Source organism: Desmodus rotundus, chromosome 1 (assembly GCF_022682495.2).
Source record: "Desmodus rotundus isolate HL8 chromosome 1, HLdesRot8A.1, whole genome shotgun sequence".
Lineage (NCBI taxonomy): Eukaryota > Metazoa > Chordata > Mammalia > Chiroptera > Phyllostomidae > Desmodus > Desmodus rotundus.
The window spans coordinates 204,852,274-204,867,767 of record NC_071387.1 but is presented as its reverse complement, the minus strand read 5'-3'; the positions used below and the strand labels follow the sequence as shown (position 1 = coordinate 204,867,767).

The 15,494-nt window shown below is 44.9% G+C and overlaps 1 protein-coding gene and 1 long non-coding RNA gene across 4 annotated transcripts in view; one reads left to right on the top strand and one right to left on the bottom strand.

The window, feature by feature from the left end:
* The window catches only part of GHR (growth hormone receptor), a 212,852-nt gene that overhangs the window by 134,427 nt on the left and 62,931 nt on the right, over window positions 1-15,494 (bottom strand). The window lies entirely within an intron of this gene.
* LOC123478513 (uncharacterized) lies at window positions 7,375-15,364 on the top strand. Of its 2 annotated transcripts, none has more exons than XR_006653734.2 (3): window positions 7,375-10,531; window positions 10,785-10,981; window positions 11,099-15,364. It is a non-coding gene; the product is annotated as an uncharacterized lncRNA (long non-coding RNA). The 2 variants fall into 2 exon arrangements; XR_006653733.2 differs by having other exon boundaries at window positions 10,785-11,862; window positions 12,971-15,364.

Here is a 15,494-nt window from a genome sequence, read left to right as displayed (position 1 = left end):
TATCTCAAGGGACAATTGAAACCAGACTTTCTACTTTCTTGGGGATGAACGGAGATAATTTACGTAAAATGGGAACAGTAATGTTGCTTGATGTGGAAGTGAGCAGCCTGACTGAGGGGGGCACAGGTACATGTGACAACGTGATTGTTATAGGCTTCTGCTGCCTTACGAAACAGCGAGGTGGGAGGAACCACACCACGGAGAACTAAAGGGGTCCTATCCAATCACAGAGCCTAAGAAGAAAGAGAGAAGCTGAGCCTGGTCAAAATTCTTGGGAAAGTGGCAGGCTTCACATAACTCAGAAATAAGAAAAGGACCTGGTTTCAGCTTATGTTCCTAAAGTTGATGTTTCTATTCTCAATAGACAGAAAATGGAAAATCTTTATTCCTAGGTAATTACTATATTTGAAACAAAATAGAAAGAAAACATTTACATTTTTAGCTTTTCAAGGAGACATTTCTGAAAAGTAATTATTTATATCAATAGTTGTAAGAAGCCAGCCTACAAAATATGTTTTAAGACTTTCCGAAAACAAAACCCAAGAGACTATACAATAAAACATCCCAATTCAAGTAAGACTTAGACCAGGAATGCAAGGATAGCTCAATACCAGAAAGATCAACATAATCCACTGCATTAATACTTCTAAAGAGACAATCAAATGGTTATTCTAACATGCGGAAGACTACTGCTTAAAATTTAACATTTATTTATGATAAACTCTTAACAAACTACAAATAAAGAATAGTTTTCTTCATCTGACAAAATACGTCACTCAAAAACCTATACCTAACTGCACAACTGAAAGAGAAACTTTTGAAGCATTCTCACTATTATGCAGCACAAGATAAAAATGCTTATTATAAAGGCATACTATTCACATAGATAGCATAGACCTTGTAAGCAAAGGAAAACTGAGATCAAAAGAAAAAAAAAGCTTAGAAAAGTACAAAGCAGATAGGGGATTTTAGCATGCAACAGAGAATGCATCGTAAACAATGGAGAAAGACTGGAGCTATTCTGTAAATGGAGTTGGGACTCGTTTTTCATTTGGAAAAATAATCCATATTTTATACCATATACATAATGAACTCCACAGAAATTCATACAAAAAAATCTAGACAAAGTCATAGATCTTATATCTTAGGAATAGAAGGGATAACAAGAGTGAATATACTTCATAAGCCCACCTTAGGCGAGTAGGATATTTCTATTATAGAGGTGAAACTTACTGATACCTCAACTGAGCAGCGACTAAGTGACCCACCCAAGAGATAGGCTTTGTCCCTGAGGATGAACTTCAGTTACACACAGCAAGGAACATCCACGTTCACACAGGCTGTCAAACTGAAAATTGGCTGGACGGATTCACCTTCAGGACTCGGACGTCTGTGTCCTTCCAGAACAATGGCCCAGGCTGCCTTGACTGCGGGTCAAGCCACCCAGCCCTGCAAGGTTTAATGCCACAGAGAACAGTGGGGTGGCACAATTTTAACACATATGGAGAAATATATTTGAATATATGTCTTATAGTATTTATCAGCTGACTGTGATCTGTGACATCATTAGATTTTTCTCCTAATCCCACAGTTGAACCATCCAGACTAAATCCCGTCACAATGAAATGCCACTAAATTGTTCCACTTTGTTCGTGTTCCAAACCGCTGGGCCTTTGGAAGACACTAACCTTCGAAGAGGGTTTGTGGCAACAGTATCTGAGACTGGATCTGTCTCTCTGTTCATTTTAGCGACCATTGCCATAGGGCCCTCACTGGCCTGTTCTCCTACTCTTCTGCTCCAGCCTCTCATGGACTTTGCTGCCAGGAATCAAAAAAGTCCCATCCTGAACATGACATTGTACTGGATATTATGCTTTAATGACTTCCCATTGCTTAGGGCCCTGACTCCCCAACAGGTAATCAAGGTCCCATCCAAACTGGTTCTGGTCTACTTTCAAGCTACATTCCTTCCTACACTCAACTTTATTCAATTTGCTACAAGGGCAGGACTCCACTTTGACTACTCGATACGTTCATTACCACCCGGAGTACCTCCTGTTTTTCCTTCCCTGCACACGTTAGCTCTTTCCATCTTGTAAGACCTACCAAACATCCCAGGTCCACCCCAGGGGCTCTTCCTTCAGACAGTCCTCAGTCACCGAGTCAGGTGGGATTTTTTTATGCCCTGAAGCCCCACTGTGCTTTCTTTGTCCCCCTAATCCCCAGTTTATCACAGCCCATCTATGACCATGAGGTGTAAGTTGTCTTCTCTTTTCCAAACTATAGATTCCTTTAGGGCAACAGAGGCTTAATAAATATACTTAGTGTTAAACTGACACTATTTAATACTGGAAAGGGTGCCTGAGAAATGTGATCACGTGGTGTGCAGAACAAAGTATATTTAAAAATCATGCAGGGCTTTTCAGCTGGGAGTTCTCATTCTCTAGTGCCCAAAGGGAAAGAGATCTAAGACTTCAGAAGCAAGATCTCATCTTTGCCTCCTCTATTATTTTGCATAATGCCTGGAAAATTATAGGTCCTAATAAAATGTTCCTTTTCTCCTCCAGTAAATGAGCCTTGGTTGAATGGAAGCAAAGCCAAGCACCTCACCACAAGGTACACGATCTTTGGGTTTTGATACCCTTTCTTATGAGAGGAGAAATAACCTTGGGAGTGAGAAGAACTGCCCAGCCAGTGACCATAAGGCCAACCCCTGCTGGCAGCAAAGAACAGGGGTGATTTAACACTCTTCTTCAGGATGAGCTGGGGGTAGGGAGGGGGGCTTTTTGACCTGTTATTTTAAGATTAGAGAAAAATGTTCTTATATTTAGCAGTTGTATGTTGAAAGCCATAGCTAATGTTGCCAGAGTGAAAAAAGTTGGAAAATGGTGGAAAGATCAATCTACTAAAATTGAATATATCTTTTTTCATTGTTGTTCAATTACCACTGTCCCACATTTTTTCCCGTTGCTCTCTGCTACCCTCCCACTTAACCCCCCTCACCCCTCCCCACATTTACAGCCTCTTTTAAGCTTCAAATGGAGAATGTCTTAGATCAAGATATTGCAAAAGATTGCTGAAAATGGAGAGTATCTGCTATTTCTTCTGGTAAGTACTAACGTGCATAAGTTTCTTACATAATAGATGAGAAAAAATTTTTTTGACATACAAATGTTTTTTCTTGTGTTGACAGAAATTTGGCAATCAACACGCACCACACTTTTCCTTAGAAAGTGGCTCAATCAACCACCGGCCTTTTCTTACAAATCTGGTAATCTGTGTCCCCTTAAGAAAATAATGATAGGGATGTTTTCCTCAGTGCAATACAAAACTATGAAACAATTGAGTGTTTATTTTGGCCAAAGGTCTTATCCATGTTCCCCCTTCAAAAAAAATCCAGCTTATGAATTCATAACACCCAAAAAGTCAAGCTGAGAAAAAAAACATGACTATAACCTTTCTTTTTTGCCAAAATTTTAAATTTGGACAATGCAAATAAGTCTTTCAAAATTAGTTTTAAATAGCTGAGAAGACCCCATGAATATGCCCAAATATTTTCACCCCAAACCATTTCCCAACATTTTCTATTGGCTCAATTTTTTTTATTCAGTTCAGAACTAGAGAAGGATAGTTTATATAACTAGAACTCTCAATCCAAGTAACATTTTCTCTTCTAAAAAGAGAAGTCAATTTTTCCTCTTCTTTAATTAATAAGTTTTTCCAGTAAAGCTAATGATAATAGTAATAATAATAATAATGATAATAATAAAAATGAAAACAAAAGCCACCTAAGTGACATGAGAGAAATGTGCCAAGCATCTTCAGCTATCTCCTTCCTCACTAGACAAGCTCTTTGGCAGGTGAAAATCATTAGCAGGAGCCACTGTGAAGTTTCTGAATGTGTTGGACAAGTTTCAGAGATCCACGGCATAAATAGCTTTATAAACCTAAAGCAGCATTCTAAATGACACCCGGAGGCAAGTGTGTCAGTCACAGGCCTGATGGGCAAAGAATAAGAAATATGGATTAAACCCGGAGGGATGCCAGCCTCAGCAACGGGAGCGTCACTGTGTAGACGAGGGGGAGTCCCTATCGCAGACACCGTGTTCTCATCTGTAAGCACCCGCCCCTGGGCTGCACCAGGAGAGAGGAGGTTAGGGCTGAGCCAGAGTGCAGGCCCGGCTCCACAACCTCCACCGCAGCTGCTGTGCTTGCCAGATGTTGTCTTCAGGCAGAAAGCAGAATGGGACTCCTCAGTGTTTGCCTCGGCCCCGGCCATCCCCGCCCTTGATTAGTCGCTCGGTACCCCTGTCTGAGCACCTGTCGTACGCCATGCACTCTCCCGGGCACGGATTCCCAGGAAATAGGAGACTGGTAAAGAGCTCTTATTTCATGGGCCTGACACTGTAGTGGGAGGAAATCGACTCTGAAAGGTAAACAGGGGAGTAACACGAAACTGTCCAATGGAATGACTGCCATAACGAAGGCACAAAGGGGCTCTGACAGAGGGCGAAGGCAGTGGCCTTGGTGGGCCTGATGGGGCTTCTCCTGTAGCTGGGGCCCCAGAGACCGGGCAGTAGAACTGAGACCTGAAGGACAAGTGGACCCAGCTATGCCAACATCCGAGGGTGAAGTATTCCACACAGGGGGACAGGAGCCCGGCGGGTGAGGAACAGAAGGAAAGTCAGTGTGGCTGGAGCTCAGCGAGCCGCATGTCTTCAGTTCAATCACCTGGGATCACACACACACACACACACACACACACATGTCACTACCACATGTTCTTCAAACATGGGATGAAACAAAGACATGCAGGCATAACAACATACCCACGCCCGTACAAGCACAGAGAGGTCTTGGGGTCTTAGGTACACAGTAGTGACCCTCATGACCTGGAGGTCAAGGGCCTGACCTTCATTCTGGTTTGTTTTCCAGTGCTGATGGATTTGACCAGTTTCTGCCGTTGAAGACACAGAGAGAGAGCGAGCCTATGGCTAGTAGGGTGAAGGAGAGCAGCTACGCCTACGGGAGGAACTGCCCCTAACTGCCTATGCGCATGGGGCCTCTGCCCGTAAAGGGAACGCCACGAAGCCTTTGCTGACTCTTCAGATCTGCACAAGATCATGAGGCATCTTGTGGTTCAGTGACATCTCTCTTGCTGTTAACTCCCACCATCTAGTATATTCTGCCTTGAATAATAGTTATTTCAGGGTTTGCTTTCTTGCCACTGTCAACCTATAAGTGACTTCCTGGCAGAGACTGTCTTAATAATTGTTCTCTTTTCAGAACCTAACACAGGGCCAGGCACCTAATAAATGCCCAATAAATGATAAATAACCCTTGCCTGGCTTTGGCTTTATTAGCCCAATATTCTCATTTTTAGTAGAGCAATGGTACCCAAATAATGTGATTGTTTGGTTTTGGTGTGTAAGTAAAAATCCTCAAGAACTTCCATGCGATCTGCCACGGGAAAGATTCCCAGCAACGCATGGCATACGGTGACACTCAGAGAGGCTTGTTGAGTGCACGCAGGCACGTCTGAGCGGACAAACCTGCGAATCAATTCCAGCAGCTACATCGGACTCAGGCTCCTCTAATTCACTCAGCAACGAGCTCCTACTGTGTGCTTGGCATCAGCTCAGTGCCACAGAGACAAGGGAAGAGTAAAACAGACGTGCGTCCTGCCCTAAGGGCACTGTTGGTCTGCTGGGGAAGCAGACTGAAGCCCTCACACACGCATGGAATTATACGCGCTACGAGGAAACACAGGATTTAGTTCAAGGACACCCGGAGGCCTTTTTGAAGGGTACCTGAAAGACAATGTCAACTCAATTCCAAACGTAGATGAGGTCAATGCCAGCATGTAACCATGAAGTCTTTTCAGGAAGCAGGTCTGTAAACAGAGAACATGTGATCGAGAGACATGACGACTGATGGTGGATGAAGTTGCCTCCTGGAAACCGGGTATGGTTCACTGAGAGAGTATGTGGACTCGTCCTCACTGGCGTCTTTGAAGCCAGGCTGGAGCTGTGTATGTGTGTCCTGATTCTGTGTGGTCTTGTTTAAAGACAGAAGGATACACTCAGAAACCTCAAACTGTCTTCTGCAGGCATTCTTGAGCACATACCACGATTTTTTTTTTTACTAAACACTTCCGTTGTAACAGCTCAGCTATTTTTCTGAGGTATACCAGGAAAAATTAAAATTTATTTAATGAACCGAATTACAATGCATGGCCCTTAGTCTTCCATTATTCAGGGAAAACAGCTAAGTACAACTTTGGTTCAACTTTCCAAAAAGCTTTGGGCTGGGGACAAGCATGGAAAAATTCAAGCCCAAAGGAGAAATTTCCAGAAATTTAGAAGCAAGTGAAAACAGGGGGTTATAACAGTTCAGGACTCACTGCCAGGAACAAGTATATACGATATTATTTATTACTGAAAGCTTTTCAGAGAGGCAGCATCTGGTTTCAGGGAGGCCTTGCTTTCATCCCATTCAGCAGCTGGACCGAGCACCACAGCCCAAAGGAGATCAACCAATTTGCCAAGGTGACACAGAGCGCTAGTGACTCTTTCCAGATTAGACCACAAGAGCCTCTGGCCCCTGGAATGCCAAGAATAAGTCACATGACCAGTGGAGAGTTTTAACACTTTTTACGGACTCCAAGTGGTTTCTTCAGCTTTCCCTTTCTATTTGTGTTTATGTTTTCAGTGTCCCAAAGAATCCTCCTTTCTCACTTTTCTCTAGTGGGCAGGTCAGATGGCAACTTGGCTCCCTGTGAATGCCAAGACTCCCAACACCCTCCACTAGGAATCATCCGTCTGGGACGAGTGTCCCATGGCAGGAAGAGTCAGAGCTGGTCCTGCCATGTCCCACTCGAACTGGGGAAGCAGGACAGAGATCTGAAGGCTAGCTGGCGCCCAGCCACGAAGCTGGGCACTCTGCTTCGCTCATGCCCAGTGTGCCTCTCTGGGGCCTTGGAGAAGCTGAGGAAGACGGGGAGTCTGCCAGGAGAAAGTGCCCTAAGCTTTCACTTCTCTTGGAGCTTCTTTCCCTGGCGTTATTTCTCCCAGAGCCCTGGCTACAGAAAACGTGTCCCTCCATTCCTTTGGCATATGGCTTCCATACCAACTGGAGAAAAGGAAGCTGTTTTCTATGGGTATGGTTCCCCCACATCCCCACATGTCAATGTCATTTATAACACACACACTCCCACAAAACTTATTTAATAAGAAATTTCGGGATTAATGTAATAGCAACCAATTAGTTAATCTCTCTCTGTATATGTATGTGCACACACGTACACTTATTATTACTATTAATAAAATTATTAATACATTAATATAGAATAGTACTATCATTAATTACTGATATCAAGAGGCCCATTTTAGGGAAACGTCTAAACTTCTGGCTGCCGGGGAACAACCTACTGTGATCAGACCAGAGAGCTGAGGGAACTAAGCCAGTTAGCTGTGTGAAGGGAATCAGCGTATTCTAAGCTGGCCGAAAGGATAGCAGGAAGGGAACAAGACCTCCTTCGGTCCTTAACTCTAATGGCAGCAGGGCACAGCATCAAGAGAAAACAGGCGAGCTTCGGGAGCACGTGACGATGCCCAGAAGATGCGCTACTTAAACAAGGTAAAACGTGTCCACTCAGAGTGGCAGCACCCTACCTTCACTTCAAGTCTGAATGGACAGCACTGCTAAGCAACATATGGTAATTCCAGTACAACAGGATTGGGGACATTTTTATTCAGAACTCACCATCGATGTCAAAACACAGTATGGATATAGAGCATTTCACTTCACGTTCCTTTACTCCACCATTTTCTTTCATCGAAACATACGAAATAGATCCTGACCATAAAAAAAACGCTGGCACTTCAAACACAAGCACTTATGTTTTGGTTTAATATGCATTCCAGTCCCCTTCGCCTTAGTCTCCCAACGGACAGCTATGCTAATCTAAACATCACGCTATGAGCTGCGTACTGACCCAGGCCCAGAGGTGACAGTTATCGACGCCACAAACTCATCCCTACCCAACTGGAGCTTCTAGCCCAGTAGTTCAGTCTTATTTCAAATTTCAGTTATTGTTTTGGTTAAGCTCAGTTCAGGTTTTAGAAAGGAAGCCCCATCTAAGGAAAATTCTCAAGCTATTACTATCTATCCAAAACTTATTTTCTCAACCCTCCGATTAGACCATTGATGTTAAGCCCACAGCTATTGCCATTCTTTGAGGAAAGAGTTGAGGCAGGATAAAGTGTTCTTTTTTTGCTTTGAGAGACGAATTTCTAAATAATAAATGTCTAATGAGTTAACCAGTAGGTTTAGTTTGGTCACTACATGCCAAAGAGGGCACTCTAACCAAAGCCAGGGCAGACCGCCTGCAAAAGATGCCTTCAAATATTAAACGTAATCCTTCCTCTGCCAGCAAAGCTAAACCGACACCCTTAGCCAGCCCTGGTAAATAATTATACATTGTGGCAATCGAGTGCAAACAATCAGGTCTCAAAGTTTGCCCCAAGCACCTGTCCAGAAACTCCTTTGTGCCAACAGGGGTCAATCTGACCACAGGGTACACCAGGAAACTGGCCACGACGGACGTCCCACAGACCCACACTGCTGCTGCAATAGGAGCTCCAGTCTGCTGCTGAGGAGGGCTGGGGATTTTCACAACCACATAAGCACACCTATGGCTCTCTCCTTGGGGAAAGCCCAAGAGTAGCCACTTTGTATTTGAGATTCCCCCACTTTCCTTCTTTCTTTCTCTCACCCTGTACCCCTGACTATCCCGTCTCCTCTCCCCTCACTGTTTCTCCCCTACTTTTCCTACAGGGTGAGACACAGTTCTAGCTTTTCAAATGTATTACCTCATTTCACAAGCCTATGAAAAAGGAACTCTGCAATCATCATCTGTCACAGAAGGGGACTCCAAAGGCCGAGGCCAGGCAGCTTGGAAGCAGCCAAACCAGGATCCCAATCAGCCCATCTGACACCAGGGCCCTCACCCACTGCACCACACTGCCTCTCTGACTGGTTTTTGGCCTAAGTGTTTATGATAAAGATGAACTGTTTTTTAGGCATTAAGTAGAAGAGTAGCTGTGATATAGTACAAGAAATTCATCTTAATCTTTGCTATGCTTGCGTGAAATCTAATAAACTCTCATGTACCAAAATTTTTTTAAGGTGGTCATTAATGGGGCAATTTATTAAGGTCTTATGTCTTGACTGCACCAACTTCAGGCCTTTTGCCTCTCAGGTGGGAGCACATTGACGAAAGTAAGGAACAAATACCAGTTAGAGGTTACAATGACCCAAATGAATAAACAAAAAGCAAACAACAATAATCTACCCTAAAATGTTAGTTATTCTCTGAACCTACTCTAAAAACAAGTCAAATAAAGTCTTTGCTTCTTTTCTTTTTTAAAAAAAGATTTTATTTATTTACTTTTAGAGAGAGGGGAAGGGGAGGTGAAAGAGAAGGAGAAAAACATCAATGGGCAGTTGCTTCTCATACTCCCCTTACTGGGGACCTAGTCCGCAACCCAGGCATGTGCCCTGACTGGGAATCGAACCGGCGACCCTTTGGTTCTCAGGCCAGCACTCAATCCACTGAGCCACACCAGCCAGGGCAAGTCTTCATTTCTATTAACACTTATCATTATTATTCATTTCATGGGTCAGGGAGAGCTTTTGGTGGGCATAGTTCCTAGATTTAAACTAAACAACTTGATGGACAGAAAGTAAAAGTATTAGCTCCTAGAAGGTCAACGCACATAATGAACTAATTATAACCTGTGATAAAACTGAAGAAATGGAAGGATGGCTACTGCTCTCCTCCACCAAAGTTTTTATAACTCAACTCAGTTCTTACTGGTTGCGAAGGCTGGACCACCCACTAAACTTGCTCCAGCTAAGTAAACAGCTACAGTTGAGAGAAGTGCAGACTTCTTGGCTTACTGTTTTTACATCCACCCAGTGTTAACTCAGGCCTGAGTTCCAGCAGGTTACAGACTAACTCCAACAGAATGCAACTGGGATCTAATTAGGCCTGACTGCAGACGTCCGAAATCACTATTGGCCCTCCACCTGCGTCCCCCGTCACTCCTCTTTCCTCTGAACAACCACCGAGTGCACACGGGCCGATGCGACTTAGCAGACACAGGACATACCCACACCGACCCCATGAGAAAAGGAAAAGGCAGCCGCATATATTGTGGGTTCTGCTAGTAAGCCAACAGCACTCACAGACAGGAAGAGAGCACACCGGAAGATGGAGAGGGAAAAACACGACCACTGCATTGCAAACAGTAGCTGTCTGCGTGAAAGAGACGCTCGCCTCTGCCAAAGCAAACTACACGCAAAAGAAAACTGTTCGCACGAGGAAGGCAGAGCTGCCTTCGGGACCGGCCACGATTTTCCTTTGGAGGCACCTTTGGTTTTGGGAAGGGACCAGATTGTAGGATTCTGTGGAACTGGGATACGATCAGGGAGAAGCAGCAGCCACCATGGAGTCAGCAAACATACAGTAAGTGCCCACCTGTGTAAGATACGGGATTTGGGTTCAGCCTGCATCAGGCTTTATGACCTTGTGGCGCAATTTCAGCCTGTGCTCTTGATAAAAGGTGACTGCCCTCTCCTGGCCACCTTTCATGAGACTGACTGTTTAAGATTTAGCTGTCCCCACCACCTGTCCCCATCATTCTTCCCCCTCTGGGATGTCAAAAACTCCCACTGAATGGAATGGCTCACTGGTCGTTACAGGCCCAATTTTTCTTCAGGTGTCGGAGACCAAACAAAGGAAACCTTACACAGGGCTGCACCCAAGCTTCCACCTGTATTTCTCAGTCCCAGCACTTCGTTCTGCCGGCTCCTCCAATTGTGTTGGTCTCACAGTAGGCCTGCATCTCTGAATCATTTATTTCTTCTCGCACCTATGGCCATCATCATATAGAACCGGCAGTTTGCGCAAACCCAGGTAAAACCTGCTTTTTGAGGTTCATGAATTCTAGCAAGGAGGGATAAGAGACCTGGTTATAAGAAAAGCAAGACTGGAGATCCCACCAAGAGGCAAGGTTTGGATTTACCTTTTCAGGGTGGCGCTTCTAGGTCTGCTGATGCCAAGAGGTGCCCTTGCTCCTGGGAGATCTGCAGAACAACCCTGGCCTGCGACCTGCACCCAGAGCCACTGGTAAGCGGCCGACCTCCTGGGAGCAGAATCCAAAACCCACGTCAGATGCATCCACCAACTTTAGGATATCTTTTACTACAATTAGCCACTTGTCTTCAAGACCATTTCGAGAGCTTGCCAATTTTGACTGGGAAAAAAGCTGATTCTGAGCAAAGTAGGTTTTATTTTATTTTGATTTTCCTGTAAGTAATAAAGTAAGTTTTTCGAGGATCTACAGGATAGTAAAACATCTTTATATTGGCCTCATTAATGTTTTCAGCCAACTCATACTTGATCGCTAGAAAAAGGGAGGAGGGGAAAGGAGGGAGGTAACACATGAGCTAAAGTCACAGATAATCCCCCAAACCTCTTTAATTGAGTTTTGGCCTCATCCTGCTAAGCCTTTTATCAGAGCTGCTAAGAAATAACCAGTGTGACACATTTAAGCTTCATCTCCTCTGCTTCCTCTCCCCCAGACTGCTAATGAGCTGTGAAGTGGCCAAAGATAGCCAGCCTGCACATGGGAGGGAGAGGGCCATTGGCCGGACAACCTACAAAGTCATCTGAACACCACGTAAGAAGCTGTGCACGTCTCATGCCAGTCCTGGGAAGTACGGTTATTTCAGAGGCTGAGAGGGCATTTTTCGCGCAAACATCTGCCCCTGCCTGGTTGAGAGCTCACCAAAGAGGTACATGTGTGGGGGGTTAAAGCATCGGGTCTCTAGTCTGCATCTGATTATTGAAATTTGGCTACATTAGTCTACTGAGTGCAGAAACGTGGGGGAACTCATTTAGTGACAGCCTGCCAATGGCTGAGCGGAGACGTGGCTTATGAAGGCTACTGTTTTCATCACAAACCTTGACCAAGGCTCAACTCAACCTTATTGCTCTGATTACTTAAAAAAAAACCCCAAATCTCCCAGAACTATGAGTTCAGGACACCAAAGTAAGAACGTCAGGGTGATCAAAAATGTTTTGGGCGGATACCACCCGAAATTGAGAGGTGAGTTGGAGATGGTAGAAGGAACCTAAGCCCCCCAAAAGAGGAAATGTCAGAACTTCTAGGTAAAGTCAAAATATGTTACGGAGTGTCTACTTGTGCCATAAAGCTAGTTTCCAATGGGCACCGGCTAGTCAAGAATTTAGATATAGAATAAGTTTGCTGTAGAGAAAATGAAGACATAAAAATTGATAGATCATTCATATACACACATAAACACAAATGTATATTGGTACACAGATATGTACACATATACATATATATATTCATGAAACAAATAGGTCTTTCACTATATGCCAGGCACTCATCTAAGAACTGGGCACAAGTCACAGAAGCTTAGAGCTGACAGTGTCAAGAAGCCCGGGATTGGTTGGGGAAGATGAGGAGCGGGAAGACTAGTCCGGTCCTAGCTCTTAGAGCTGTGACCTCCCTGGCTGGATCAAGTCCAAACTCTTTATGGCACATGAGCTCACCTCTCTCCTCCACCTACCCCACCCCCACCCTTGCTGCCTCCATGCCAAATGATTCACTGTACTGGTCCTGGAACCTGAAACCAAGGGTCCTTATGACTTTGATTAAATTTAGCTTTAAATCCTAGTGCTAGAAGTTATCTCTCTGTCTCTCTGTCTCTCTCTCTATATATATATACATACACACACATATATATATATATATTCTTTGGAGACCTAGCAGCAACCCCTAGGGTCGCAGAAGACAATAGCCTGGCCTGACAAACGGTCACAAGGTCAGTACCTCTATAGGCTAAAGATACCATCTTGACGTAAGTTATATTTCAGCTCATGAGCCCTTAGGTGGAATGACCTCCGGCTACTTTCTCACGGGACCAGACAGATGGACACCAGGGCAGACTTCAGAACTGTCCTTGAGACCTGGAGAAATGATTCATTACCCTTACCTCACCTCTGGCCAATCAGCTCCCAGCACGACCCTGAACGCCCTGACCCAGTGTCTTGAGATTTTGCCCTGGGCTCTGCATCTCTGGGTTGGCCAATTCAATTAAACTATGTTTCTTCCTGTATTGCAAACTCCTGCTCGTGCATTTCATTGGGCCAGGCAGACTGAATCAAATCTTGGGGTCCCGGTAACAAACCCACCAGGAACCTCCCCGTTTCTGTGCCCCCCACCATTTTCTGCTTCGAGAACGTCTGTACTTATTATGATAACCCCTCTCCCCAACTGCTCTCATCACCACCCTTGGGAAGCCTTGCCCAGAACTATAGGGTGACAGTCACCACGTCCTGCCCCTTTATAACGTCAGCACAAAGTAAACATGGCCATCACTCGGGAGTGCTGGAACGACCTGGCTTCCTCACCATCTACCGAGACTGGCAGTGGGTGTAAAGGCAATGTATTCAAGTTCCCATAAAAACTGTATTCTCCAGCCGCCTACTAGCACCCAGAGCACAGGCTAAATCTGAAAGGCCTGTGGACTGAAGTCTTCATCAGTAGCAGAAGGGCCTGGATCCCTAGAATGGGAGAACAGAGTGCGTATGTTGGTGGGGGCACAAAAAGCTATGCACAGCCTGCATCACCAGATTTTCCCCAGGATACCCCTGATAACAAATTACTGAAACAGCAAAGCTATGAAAGTTTGAACAAGTCCAGGGACAGTGTGGTAGGTAAGAAACAGCATGCACGCCTGACGCAGACCAAATAAATTATGAATCCAGGTATGGAAAACCCCGTCCTTGCCACACACCAACACATAAATCAGAAAAGGCACGAAGGCAGACGAGGGACTCTTCTAGGCAGGTAAGAAGGAAATTCAGATGAATTCTAAAGAAGTTTGATTTCATTCATTCGTTCATTCAACGAATATTTACGAAATGCCTTGCCCGTGTGGGAACACGTTCCAGGCAATGAAGATATAGCAGAGAAGGACAGAGATGGCAAATGAAACAAAACCACCCCAGACCTTGCCTTCACAGAGCTACTGCGCTCATGGATGTGGGTCAGGCAATGAGTGAGTAATATTAATGTGTCCCAGATGACGATAAGCACTCTGGAGAAGAAAACACAATGGTGTGCAGGAGAGACTGTCTGGGCAGGGTGGAGGGGGACACTCTGCAAGAAAAAGTTAAATAAAGATTTGAAAGAGATGAGGACACCGAGGAGGATTCCTGCAGGTAGAGCTCTCTGGCTGAGGACAAGAGCAAGAGCAAAAGGCTCCAGGTAGGTGCTTGCCTGACACATCTGGGAAATGGCCAAGATGACAGTAAGTGAGGACAGGCTGTTCTGTTACAACATGTGTTTCTAATAACACGCATTAGCTCATAGGCTATTGGTAAATAGTAGGATAATGTTGGTATAACATGGAAACAAGATTTTTCTTAGGCAAAAGGAGCCAGAATAGCAGGAGTAGAACTCCAACCCCAGCAGGAAAGGAGACAGCCCACAGGTGGGCTGCTACACAGGTTGGAGCGATTCCAGCTCCGTTGAAGGGAACTGAGAATGAGCACCTGCACTACAGCTGTCTCCCCAGAAGTGCACCCGCTTCTCAAGCTCCCCCAGAGGACCCATCGTTGCTTTGGTTAGCAGTGCAGTTTCAAAGCTGTGGAAGACAGGGGAGGTCTGTTCCAACCTTAGGCTTCTCATAAGCCCTCTTTTTGCAGAGTGCATTTTGCAGAACACAGAGATTTACAGGACACATGGACAGTGTTATAACAGAAACATCTGGCCAAGGGAAATCAAGGATTATAGGGAACCCGATCACGAAGGGCCTTCCAGGCCACTAGGCAATGGGAAAGAACTGGGGGGGGCCCTGAGCAGAGAATGGATGATACAATGTGCTGAAAATGAACTGGTGGGTGGGGAAAGGGGGGCAAGTGCAGAGGAGATGGACTAGCTGGGGCCTTTCCAATGATCCCGGTGAGAGAGGGCGGGGCTTGGCCCAGGATGGTAGCAGTGGAAATGGTATGAACTGTTAGGATTTGCTCATGAATTGGCTTTGAGAAAGGACAGAAAGAAAGGAGTCAAGATGATGCCAATATCTTTTATTAGAAGCAACTAAAGGATGAAGGTGTCACCAACTGACATGGGGGGTGACTGAAGGATCACCCAGTTAAGGATGATCAATTCATTTATGGCAGGCTCAATTTTGAGGCCTATAGAATACCAAGTGGAGATTTCAACTACGTAGTTGAAGAGATGTGTCCAGAGCTCAGAGGAGATTAATTTGTAGGTTTTCAGTGTATAAAATATTACTTACAGCCACGAGAGCAAATGTATTCAAATTCCCACCAAATATTGTTTGTCCAGCAACCTGCTAGCAGCTAGAGCACAGGCTGAATCTACAAAGCC